The 12,412-nt window shown below is 50.4% G+C and overlaps 1 long non-coding RNA gene across 3 annotated transcripts in view; it reads right to left on the bottom strand.

Moving 5' to 3' along the window:
• The window catches only part of LOC121660355, a 12,358-nt gene extending 3,114 nt beyond the window's left edge, over positions 1-9,244 (bottom strand). For 2 of the 3 annotated variants that reach the window (XR_006014620.1, XR_006014621.1), the window contains exons 1-4: positions 9,139-9,244; positions 2,100-2,158; positions 1,149-1,211; positions 201-368 (exon numbers count right to left, since the gene is read on the bottom strand). This is a non-coding gene — a long non-coding RNA (uncharacterized LOC121660355). Of the gene's footprint in view, positions 1-200; positions 369-1,148; positions 1,212-2,099; positions 2,208-9,138 lie in introns of all 3 variants that reach the window. The other variant, XR_006014622.1, reaches the window with a different exon arrangement.
• Positions 9,245-12,412: the final 3,168 nt, after the last annotated feature.

The raw sequence follows: 12,412 nt of genomic DNA, 5'->3' as shown, positions 1-12,412 counted from the left end.
CTCCTTGAGGGGGACACCAGCTATCTGACACAAGGATGTCCAAAGGCTCTGATTTAACATCCCTGACAGAGGGTCTCCTCTCAGGCCCCTCCCTGTCCCCTTTGAACAGCTGAACAGGATGAGCTCTCAGGGTGGTTGGGCTGTAGAGCAGCTTTTGCCTTTAGAGAGATTAAAGTCTGCTTGGCAATAGCCCTGCTCACCTGGTATCTTCTCCAGGTCTGCTCTGAGGAGCTCAAGATCAGAGGGTTTGAATTCCTGTAATTTTTTGAATACTCTTTTTAGAGGTTCCATTTGTTTCCTGAGGTAAAGGAAGTTCTCGTTCAGCTTGGAGTCCAGGAGCTTTGTGGTCTCCTCCCTCTCTCTCTCTCCTGTAGAAAAAGACTGGTGTCAGCGAGAAACTGACATTGCTCGTTTGAAGGGGAGACCACCCATCCTGCCTGAGGACAATCAAATCCTTTGTTTTAAAGTCTCTTCTTGAGGGTCTCTTCTTGGGTCTTCCCACAGGTTGGGTTTTTATTTCCTCTCCTCCAGGCTGTCCTGGTCTGTGCTGGGAAAACCTGACTGCTGGGGCAGCTCTGTCCCCTGGGAGCCTGGGGCTCTGGGCATCTGCATGGGGGTAGGGAATAAACAAAGGAAGGCTGGAGGCCCTTGGAAGTGGGGATTTATGGACAGGTGGGATTGTTTATCTGACTGTGCTGGGCCCTCATGCACAACAGGCCTCTGGATCTCCTTCTTGCTTGGCAGGGTTTAGTTTCCAGGTAGTGTGGGCAAGGACTGGCACTCGCCTGCACAGAAAAGTTTCTGCCTTTTGCCCCTGGAGGAAATCCCAGGATTAAATTCCTCCTTCAGGTCCAAGAAAAGAAAGGAAATCCCAGAAGGGATGTACTATGGCTTTGAAATCATTACCAATTGCCAGGAGCACCCTCTGCTAGAGCAGGACGTGTCTGTCATCCAAGGGGGATGTCCCTCCGGCCAAATTCATCCCACCCCGAAGGCCGGGCCTGCGGCTGTGCTCTGGGAGGGGTTCTGCAGGCAACGTGCTCGGGAGAGACCCCCACTGGCCTCACTTCTCTCAGGGATAACACATCGCATCCCAAGGGTTCCCGAGGATGAGAACAGACAAGAGAAATGGGATCCAGCACACTTACTTCGTCTTTCGAGTATCCATCCTGCAGCTCTATAAATAATTTCGCACGCAGCCAGCACGACACCTGGACATCAGGTTCATATGAAAATAAAATGAAAAAGAAAAAAGGAACATTTAACAAGGACCTTTCCCTAAGGAACTCCAGGACTGCACTGAGCAGTTCTGGGGCAGAGCACATCCTGCAGCTGGCCCAGGAGCCATGAGGTGCTGTGACCCAGGAGCCCCAGAGCAGTGCTGGGGGGTTTCTGACCCTTGGGGCCACTGAGGCTCTCCTGGGCCAGGAAGCTGCCTCAGCTGCCACAGCATTTGGGCACCCCTCAGGTGCCTCGGCACCAGCCCACCAGAGCACAGCCACCCACGAGAGGGTGAGACTGTCCTGCCTCACACTCCAGGAGTGGAGAGGGACCCCCAGCTCCCTTCAGTGACCCTCGGCACATTCATTTCAGCCTGACTCCTCAAAGTCTTGCTCAGCAACACCCCCTGCTAGGGTAGGATGTGTCTCTGGTCAAAGAAGGTCACCACTCTGACCAAATTCCTCAATTCAATCCCAAGCCAAGGCCAGGCCTTCTGCTGTGCTCTGGAAGGAGTTCTGCAGGTAACATGCTTGGGGGAAGAGACCTCCACTGGCCTCACTCCTCTCAGGGATAACACATTGCATCCCAAAGGTTCCCAAGGATGGCCGCAGACAAAAAGAATGGGATCCAGCACACTTGCCTGTGTATTTGAATACTTTCCTTCCTTCTCGCCATTAGGTTCACACGAAAATAAGAAGAAAAATTAAAAAAGGGAAACTTTGCTGTGGTATTTCCCCAAGGATTTCAACAATGCATTAAAGAGCTTTTTTGGAACACACACATCCCTTATACTACTCAAACCTCTGATCTACACAGGGTTTTTAAAATTACTTATTTTCCCTGCCATCACTGTCTAACAGAAGAAATGCAGCTCTTACCAAGTCTTCTTGCCATGTCCTCGGTTCCTGCCTCCTGCGTCCTCTTCTCAAGGTTCACTCTGCAGTGCAAGGGAAAAGGGGAGCAAAATTTCTGTGGTGGGTACAGGACTACAGAAGAGAAGGCAATAATAAAATGTTCTGTTGCAGTCCCAGCTGGTCCCAAACCCATCTTGGCTGCACTGGAGCTCCCTGAGAATTCTCACAGCCACACACATTGTCTTTGTTGGTCAGAATAAAGACGACCTGCCTTTGCAGAGTGCAGAACCAGGTGTTCAACCCCAGCTATGATTTTCTGCAGAGGAGAGGGACCATTGTCCATTCCTTCAGACTCAAATCCTGGAGGTTATCCTGACCAGCTATGAAGAAATCTATGGAGAAAGGACAGGGGTGACCTTGGCTGGCTGCCAGATGCCCACCAAGCTGCTCACTCCCCCTCCTCAACTGGACAGGAAGAAAAACTACAACTGAAACGCTCACATAAAGCCTGGGATATCCCTCACCTGTTGCCATCATGGGCAAACCAGATTCCATCTGGGGACGATTGCTTTGCTTTCTTGGCAATTCCCAACAGAGCAGCAAGGTGAGTAACAAAGACAAAACTGAAACCACCTCACTCCCACCCTCCCCTCCTCCTGGTTGTGAACACACAGGTGCAGGTGGCTCGGGGACAGCTGCAGTGCCAGGTGCAGCTCGAGACAAGAGCCCATGAACTGCCAACAAAGCACAACAAAGGGCCCCAAGAGCACTGGCACAGCTGGAGGAGGGACACTGAGAGACACGGCAGGAGCCAAGGGCTCAAGAGAAAGCCAGACTTGAGCCTTGGGTCCTCAAACTGTGAGGGAATAAAACTGAGGGGTTCCTTTGTCTGGGAAACAGCTCAGGCTGTTTCTGTGTTACTGTGCTAGGAAGAAATGGCTTTATGGAAGGAGACATCTGACACTCTGCCATGGGAAACCTGGGCTGGAACTGGGGAGGACACAGTGGCTGAGTGTGGGATTGAGGGCTGTGGGGAGTCCAGCAAGGCCCGTTGGGGCACTGGAGCCGTGGCTGCAAAGGGACTCTGGTCCCAGCACTGAAAGTCTCTGGTGGTGGGAATGTGATGGCCAGAGAGCCTCGGGAACGGTCAGACTGGGGAGTTCCCTTAACATTCTCTTCTGCACAACTGCCTGCAGAAAGCATGGCCTCGCTGACCCTTCCAACAAAGGCCCCTGTCCCTTCTGACCAGATCACAGAACCACAGAACCTGGTTGGAAGAGACCTTCAAGATCACCAAGTCCAACCCATTCGCCGAGTCCAACCCATCAGAGCAGCAATGACAAGGTGAAGGCAGAAGGCAGAAATGGGGATTGATCAGAAATGAGGAAAGGTCTGCTCGGGGCACAGCTCGCTGCTGTGCTCTGCTCTCCCTCTCTTTCTTGCACTCCATTTCCCTGTGCTGTCTGCTCTTTGTGACTTTTTGTTTTCTTTGCCAAGGGCCATGTTCCAGAGAAGGAGGAGGACCAGGTCAAATGGGGGTGAATTAAGAAACTCCTTGCCAAAAGCAAGAATCTTGCATGTCAAGAAAGCTTTCCTGGTGTTCAAGGGGAGTTGAAACCTGGCTGAGAAAGAAAGCTCCACTGAGGACTAGAAATCAAGAAATGCCAGCAAGGACCCATCAGAAGTCACAGCCCCAGGGCCTGTCGGTGTCCCTCGGGTCTAACCCCAGCATTGAACCCTGCTCTGTTTCTTCAGACGGCTTTTCCTGATCTGCTCTAGTCAGAAAGGAGGGAAAGAATGTAAGTGGCATAAGCCACTCAGTATTTGAGGGTTATTTCTCCTGAAAGCAGAGCAATAGAGTGACGGCTTCCTAAACAGTAACAATGAACAGATGATGTGCACGTGGAGCTGCCATGAACAGGCCTCTGCTATTGATAAGTGATGAACGCAGACATTTAGCTCAGATCACCACTCATGGAAAGATGGTTGTGCTTCCAGGAATGGGTCACCCCACTTCTCACAGTCAGAGAGAAATTGTTCTCTTGTCTCCTTGTCTCTCTCTCATACTCTGAAGGAGCCCTGACAACTGGTTTAGACAGGAAACTTATTTTACACAGTGCCAGATCTGCAATCCTCAGCCACAGCTGAAGCTTTGAGAGGAAAAGGAAGGGGAGAAAGACAAGAGAGGGGAGGAGAAGGAAAAGTTAAAGGAAGTGGGGGAAGGGGGGAGAAAGAAAAAGTACAGCCAGGGGAAAAAAAAAAGAAGAAATTCTCTCTTCTGCATTGTCAGTGAGGTCTCTGCTAGCCAGAGACCAATGGACTGTGAGCGGGAAGGGACAACAGACTTTGCACGGGAATTCTATGAAATATTAACTTTATTAACTCCCTCCAACCCTTCTTGACCAGTCCCCCACCCTCTGCAGCAACGCTGGGCCTTGATGAAGCAAAGACACTGAAAGCCCTGAGGGCTCTGGAGGGCAGTGTTGGAAATAATGGAACTTTTGAAAGTTTTTACTTTATTTCTCCAGTCAGGCTTGGTTTGCCTTTGCCCGAGGGAAAGGAATTTTAGGATTTTTTCAGGGGACATTGCACCACTCCTCATAGGATGAGCTTAATATCTCAACAGACTGGGAGCAGCCCCGAAGATGCACAAAAAATAACAACCATCAACGCCCATCAACAGACATCAACCCCAGATGTTGCCCCCTGGCATGGTTGGAGATGCTTGTTCCAGAAAAGATCGATAAGGGAGTGAGGGCTGAATTAGCATTAGAGGCAAAGGAACCCGTGGCCAATAAGAAACCACATATTAGAAAAATTGTGTCATTTGGGGCCAATGAATGGGAAGTGCTTTGAGTTTTTTGCTGTATAAATCTGCAGGAAGCCTGGTAAAAGGCATGTGTGTATGGAATATTTTCCATGGCACATCCGAGCCAGAATAAAGTAATGCCTGATTCTCCATCACTTCAAATATAGTGTTAGAAGGTTTTTATTTTCCTCCCAAATTTTTGGTGACAGCAGCAGGGCTCCTTTAAGCCTCAGCAGAGCCCAGTGAAGGCCCCAGGGTGGTTCAGGGAGTGTCCTTTTCCCATTCAATTCTCTCTGGCAGAACTGGACACAGCATTTGAGGGGCCCCAGCAGTGCCCAGCCCAGAGGGATGGTCACGGCCCGTGAAGCCTTGTGAGGAGGAGGTGTCATTGCTGTGTATTGCCAGTAGCAATTCCATTGGCCTTGCCCAGAGGGGCGACTGCAGGTGCAGATTGCTCTGCTGCAGATGTTTCTGTTTGGGCAGAGTCACACTTTCATTGCTGGTTTTGTTGCTGCAGACACTGATATTCTTAGGGAAATCCCACCAGCACCTGAAGGACAGCTGGAGGACTCCCACCCCAGTGACCCACCAGGGCAGAGGTTCCTGACTGCCACAGCCCGCTGTTGCTGGGCAGGTGTGGTGTAAATGTGCTGGGCACAGGGGTTAAACCCTTCCCCTGCCTCTGCTCCTGCTCACACAGCCCAGGGCTGTGCTGTTGGCTTTCTGTGCTGCTGGCTCATGTGCTCCACCTCCCATGTGCTGCCTTTTCACCCTGGAGCTCGCTCAGTTCAGCCAAGAGCCTCAAGAGATGAGTGCTTTACTCACGGCTTCTTGGAGAGACCATTCCTGCCCTTGGAACAGGCTGCCCTGTAGGGCCTATCAGATTTCCTGAGTTCCTTCACCCTTCAGAGCTGCTGCCCCTGCCACCATCTGGTTCAACACCCCGAGTTCATCCTCTGGAGCCCCAGCTCTGTGCTCTGCTGCTGGCCTTAGTCCCTGCCCTTTGGTGCCTGGGACCCCACTATGTCCCGGCTGTGACAGCCCAGGCTGGCACTGATGAGCCCATCCCTGACCAGCTCTTCCTTGTGGGCCACCACCAGGTCCCCGTGAGCATCCCCCCTTTTCACCCACCAGGCAGCTTTGCTGAGCCGTCACTCCAGGATCCCCCACGCTGTTGGAGCCCTGCTGCTTTGCCTGCCCGTGAATGCCAGGGCAGTTACCCTTCCTCATGGGAACCTGCTCACTGGCCTGGACACTTCTCCAGGTTGCTCTCAGGCCTCTTCTGCCAACTTTCCCTGGTCAAGCAGTTTCTGAACTGCCAAGACAGTGCCCCCTTTCTGAGCCCTTTACTGCTCACTCTAAGTCAAATCGACCTTTGCCCATCCTGTGGAGGATCTCCTCCATGTGTTCAAGCTGCTCTTCACACCTCCCGTGTCCTCATCCTCCCTGCCACTCCCTCCGGCAGAGCCTCTCCCCTTCCCCTGCGTTCCACCCACGTTCAAGCACAGCCTTCCAAACCATTTAGGGATGGTTTTGACTCAGAAAAAAATTATGTAGAGAGCTTCTGAGCTCAAAGGCAGCAATTTCAGGTTCTTAGAAACTCCCATTCAGGAGCTTCCGGGCTCAAAATCACTGATGCAGGGAGCTTATGGGGCCCCAAACACTGATTTAGAGAGACTTTGGGCTCAGAAACAGCCCAGACTTCAGGAAGCTTTGGGGTTGAGAAAGGCCAATTAAAGGAGCATTTGGCTCAAAACCACTGCTTTGGGGAGCTTTTGGCCTCAGAAAGTCCTCTCTAGCCAGCTTTTGATTCAAAATTCCAATTTAGGGAGCTCTTGGCCTCAGAAACACGTTTAGGGAACTGCAGTGCTCAGAAAAAGCCATGTTGGGAGCTTTGGAGGTCATGAAGAGCCACCTGGGGAGCCCCAGGGCTCAGAAACACCCATTTCATGAGCTTTGGGGCTCAGAAAAATCAATGTCCAGAGACTTTGGACTCAAAAGCAGCAATTGAGGATCCTTTGGGGTTCAGCAACACCATTTCAAGGAGCTTTTGGCATCAAAACCAGCCACTTAGGGAACTTCACAGCTGAGAATGGAAAAGTTTTGGGAGTATTTGGGCTCAGGAACTCCCACCTCGGGAGCTTTTGGGACCTGAAACAGCAATTCAGAATGCATTTGGGTTCAGAAACACTGATTTAGGGAGCACTGGGGCTCTAAAACACCGATTTAGGGAATCTTGGGCTTAAGAAACCCAGATTTAGGGCATTTGAGGTTGAGAAAAAATGATGTCGGGAGATTTGGCAGCCATAAAGAGTGATTTGGGGATATTTTCAGATCAAAAAGAGCAATTTAGAGAGCTTTAGGGCTCCAGAAAACCAATTAAAGCAGATTTTGGGCTCAGTAGCCCCCATTTAGGGAGCTTTTGGGCTCAGAAACATGAATTTCAGGCGCAGAAGGAGCAACCCGTGGGGAAAGGCAGGAGCGAGGGTCTGGCGCTGGGGCAGCCTGGAACAAGGCTGGGAAGAAGCAGCTCCGCAGCAGGGGCAGCAGCACCGCGGGGCTCCGCACGGTCCGGCTCTTTCCGTCATCCCGGCTATGTCCATTTCCCACCCCCACGGGCTCCTCGCCCTCCCCCAGCACCTCGTTTCTTGGTTTTACACCGATTTCCCGTAAATCCCTGGAAAACTGAAACCGAAACTGGGGAGGTCCAGTCACGGAGCGGCTCCTCGGGGCAGCCCCGCTGGGGCGGGGAAAGGGCGCGGCCGGCGGCCCCTGCCCGGTCCTGGGGGCCTCCCAGGGGCACCAGGAATGGCACTGGGAGCACTGGGAGCACTGGGAGCGAACCCCATGGGCTGATGGCCAGCAGGGCACATGGCTTGAGTTACGGGGGTCGGAGCTCTGCAACACTGATCTCAGGAACTTCATGGCTCAAAAATCTCTATTCTGGCAGCTCTGGGGCCAGAACAGTCACTTCGGGAGTTTTGGAGACGAGAAAGAGCAAGTCTGGGGGCTTTGGGACCCCAGAACACCGATTTCAGGTTTTGGGCTCAGAAAAAAAAAAAACCACTTAGGGTGCTCCGAGTCTCAGAAACATTAATTAAGCAAGCTTTGGGCTCAAAACAACAAAAAAAAGTTTAGGGATATTTTGAGCTCAGAAACAGCAATTTAGAGAGATTTGGGGCTCAGAAACACCCAATTAAGGATATTTTAGGGTCCTAAACACCAATTTAGGGAGCACTGGGAATGAGAAACATTTGTTTCAGGAGGATTTGTGCTCAGAAATATCAAATTAAGGAGGTTTTGGACCTCCCAAAAAAGCCAATTTAGGGAGATTTGTGCACAAGAAATCGGAGTACAACGAGCTTTTAGAAGAGACAGGACCAGCAATTTAAGGAACTTTGGGGGTCTAAAGTACCGATTCTGGGAGCATCTGGACTCAGAAAGACCAATTCTTTAGGTCTCCAAAACACCCATTTTCAGAGCTCTTGGTCTGAGAAAGAGTGATTTATGGAGCTTCTGGCTTCAGCAATACCCAGTTATGGAATTTCTAGGCTCAGAAAAAAAAATTATCTAGTGAGCTTCGGGGCTCAAAACCAGCAATTTCCGGTTCTTTGGGGCTCAGAAACCCCATTCAGGAGCTTTTGGGCTCAGATACTGCAAGTTTGGGAGCTTCAGGGCTCAAAATCAGTGATTTGGGGAGCTCTGAGGCTCAGAAACATCCATTTAGGGAGCTTCTGGGGTCCCAAACACTGATTTAGGGAGATTTTGGGCTCAGAAACAGCATTTTAGGGATCTTTGGCGTTGAGAAACACCCATTTGGGGAACATTTGGCTCAAATCCACTCATTTAGGGAGCTCTGGGCCTCAGAAAGTCCCATTTAGGGAGCTCTTGGGCCCAGAGATGCATGTAGGGAGCTTCTGGGACCTGAAATAGCAATTCAGGGTCCATTGGGGTTCAGAAACACTGGTTTAGGGGGCACTGGGGCTCTAAAACACCAATTTAAGGAATCTCGGGCCTAATGTCCTCTCTTTGGGTCAGGGAGAGAGATTTGGGGATATTCTTGCCTCAAAACCAGCAATTTGAAGAGCTCGTGGGCTCCGAAAGACCAATTTAAGCAGATTTTGAACTCCGTCACACCCATTTAGGAAGCTTTGGAGCTCCAGAGATTTAGGATCTCATGGGCTCAGAAACATTAATTTTGAGAGCAGAAGCAGCAGCGCGGGGGCAGGGTGGGAGCGAGGGGCTGGCGCTTACCTGGGACAAGGCTGCGAAGGAGCGGCTCTGCGGCGGGGCCGGGAGCAGCTCGGCTCAGCCCTGTTATACCCCTGCCTGTGCCCCCACCCCCTCCCTGCCCACGGGCTGCACCGCCCCACACTGTCCGACCCCCGCCCCTCACTTCCTGTTTTTACATCAGAATCTCGGAAACGGCTGAAAAAGCGAAAGCAGCGGTGCTCCAGGAAGGGAGTGCCTCCTCCGAGACAGGAAATGAGCCCTGGGGCTTCCGCGGGGGAGTGAGGAGGGGACATGGCCGGCAGCCCCTGCCTGGTCCTGGGGGCTTCCCAGGGCACCAGGAATGGCACTGGGAAGGAATTGGAGCACTGTGGGGAGCAGGATGATAAATAACGTAAAGAATAGAAATTTTCAGTTCCCCTGAAGTTGCTGAATAGAGCTTAAAGACTCACTAGCAGAAAAGATAAAAGACTATAAAAGTATTTACACAGGATGATAAACGTGTGTGGAACCAGTGGAGAAGCAGATAAAAAGGATTACAGTGGTTTTTGTTTATTTAACCACGTACACCTGTCAGAGACTGAAATATTATATTTTATGACTTAAACATGTTCTTAAAGGACTTTTAAAACTATTACAAAAGCTGAAGAGAAGACTACCGCACCCTGAATGGGGCCCTGAGTGAGGCCCTACACTGCTCGCTGATGAAGATAAGATAAAGTAACAACTCAGGGCTGGGGATATTCACGAGCACAGGCTTAACACCTCCAAAGGTGGAGACCACAGCCCCAGGGCTATCAGCTGCCAGGCTGGCACAGACCCTCCACCAAAGGGCAGGGGAGGGAGAGAGGCTCTGGGTATCTTGGAAAAGCCTCTGGTCAGAGCTGCAGTGACCGCCCATCCTCCACTGTGCAAAGGAGCCCAGCTGAGGGGTCCTCACCCGGGGGGGCTTATCCACAGGAGAAAGGGGTGACATGGCCCATAAGAGGGGCCCCCCAAAGGGGTCCCCAGACCCTGCACCAGAGCACCAGAGATGATGCAACAGACCCTCAGTGTTGCAAGGGACAGTGTGTCAAGCCAGCCCCTGCAAGAGAGGCACGTGGGAGTGAGTTCCCACCTGGCCCAAAGTGTGTATTAATCCACGGAATTCTGCACTCTTTGGCGTGTGGTGGCGGCGTGTGGCGGCGTGGCATGGTGTGTGGCAGAATGTAGTGGCGTGGCCACAGCAGTGATGGGGGACCCTCCCCACCAGCAGAGCAGATGGAGGGGAGCAACGAGACATCGTTGGGACCCTCGGATCAGTGATATACTTCCATCTAACCCCTGTCACCTCTCCCTGTTCCCCCACCCCCCACGCACGCTTCTTTTTTCCATTTCTTTCTCTCTTTCTTTTCTCTTCCCTTCTCTTTGCCTCTTTTACTATTAAATAAAATACATTCATTTTTTGGCAACAACATCTAACCTCGTTTGGTTTTGATCTCATTTCTGGGGATATTTTGAACCTTCCAAGTTCTTTCTGGTTTATGCTCAGAGATTTAGCTTGCTTTGCTTTCCTGGGTCTAAACTGGATTGTAACAACACCACAGTAAAGTTAAACAATAAAAGACCTTGGGTGCATAATTCTAGAATAAAAAGGTGCCTGCTCCATGGACAGTGGAATTATTGTTCCTAATTATTATTATTGTTCCTAGCCAGAATAAGACTGAGGAAAAAATTAATAACTGTGTCACTAAAGTACTACTGAAGTCTGTAAGTTGTGTCTTGAGAGTCAGCCAGAATCTTTGTTTGCCAAAGACATCTCTAGAGTGTCACCATGGATTAGTCAGGAAAGTTCTAATGAAAATTTAAATATAAAAGTAGCCAAAATACTCAGTGTAATAATTGCTGGGTATGTTCTCAACTAAAGTTGGGAGGAATGGGATTCCCTTGGAGGGCCCACCCTACAGGGTGGCAGAACTCTGTCAGTGGGCTCTGACTCGTAAAGGAGTCAGTGCAGGGACAGTTAAAGAGAACTGTGCAGTGAGCAAAGGAATGCAATTATCAGTTTTACAGGATTCACTATGAAGCAAAGAAATTCAGCCAAATTAAATTTAATAAAGAAATAGATTTTATTCCGTGGCCGAAAGATCGGTCACACAGAAAGCCACGATCGAGAAAAGCAGCCCCGAGCCCAGGATCAGAGCTGGGTGAACACGCACAGATCTGACCTCTATCGCACCAGACCTCCCAAGTTCAGGACTGCTGCTTCGGCTGGTCCCTTCTTATACAGTTTTTGGGCAGAGTCCGAATTAATTCTATTCTTCTCGTAATTTTAGCATATTCATGAAGTTTTCTTGTCCCAGAATTGGGCTGCACAAAGCCTTTCCTGGGTCTGATGAATTGTCTATCTTGGGTGATGAGTGGGCCATTTCTGGTGATGGATGGGCCATCTCTGGTTCCTGGAACAGTTTAGTTCCCGGAATGTCCTTATCAGATGAGATGTAGGTATCAGAAGGTGGTGATCAAGTCATCATGGTGCAAATGTCCCGGTGATAAGATCCAACCCCACCTAGGTGGAATCCTCACTTATTGATTACATCTGTGAGAGAACTTCTTTTGGTGTTGTGAAATTTTTCTCTCAGCCAGGCTGGTGGAGGGATTTTGAAACTCTGTCTCTACATGGTCGATTACATTCCAGTTTTATACACAATAGCACGAATTACATACTTATAACAACTAGGATTTCCCTTCAGGAGTAACCAAACCCTGTAATAGTTAAAGGCCACAATGGGAAAGGATTTCTGTGGTTTACTATCAATGTTGGTAGAACTCGGGGTGCTGGAGCTGGTCAGTGTCAGTGTTACACCGCTCCCAGCTGCAGGGCTTCTGTGAAACTCCTCTGGCCCAATGGCACCGGGGACACAACAGGAGCACAGGGAGGAGCCCTGGATCCGTCAGCAGCCCAACAGTGGGAAATAGGAAATCAGACCTTTGGTACTGGGAGTGGGACCTGCTGGGTGTGCAGAGACAATGCCCATAAATGGCATCCTAAAGGATGGTTTGAGTCCTGTTGCCAGGCAATATTGATACCTCCCTTTAGGATACTTCAGCAATAACTGCAAGGAAGAGTTTCACGTTAAGAGAACATTTTCCACCCAAAGAGTGCCTTGGATTTCAGAAAGCCAAAGATTCTGGTTCACCCTGTGCCCCACATGCGCTGCCTCGTCCTGTGGAGTTCACATTAACGAGCTGAATCGATTATTAGAAGAAGCAGCAAATGATACTGTTAAAATATCCAACAGCACATCCTGTGAGCTCC

This window comes from Corvus kubaryi, unplaced genomic scaffold (assembly GCF_017639235.1).
Source record: "Corvus kubaryi isolate FWS band 111438036 unplaced genomic scaffold, C.kubaryi_AGA036_p1.0 31470, whole genome shotgun sequence".
Classification (NCBI taxonomy): domain Eukaryota; kingdom Metazoa; phylum Chordata; class Aves; order Passeriformes; family Corvidae; genus Corvus; species Corvus kubaryi.
The sequence above is the reverse complement of the archived record's forward strand: the minus strand, read 5'-3'. Positions and strand labels throughout refer to the sequence as shown.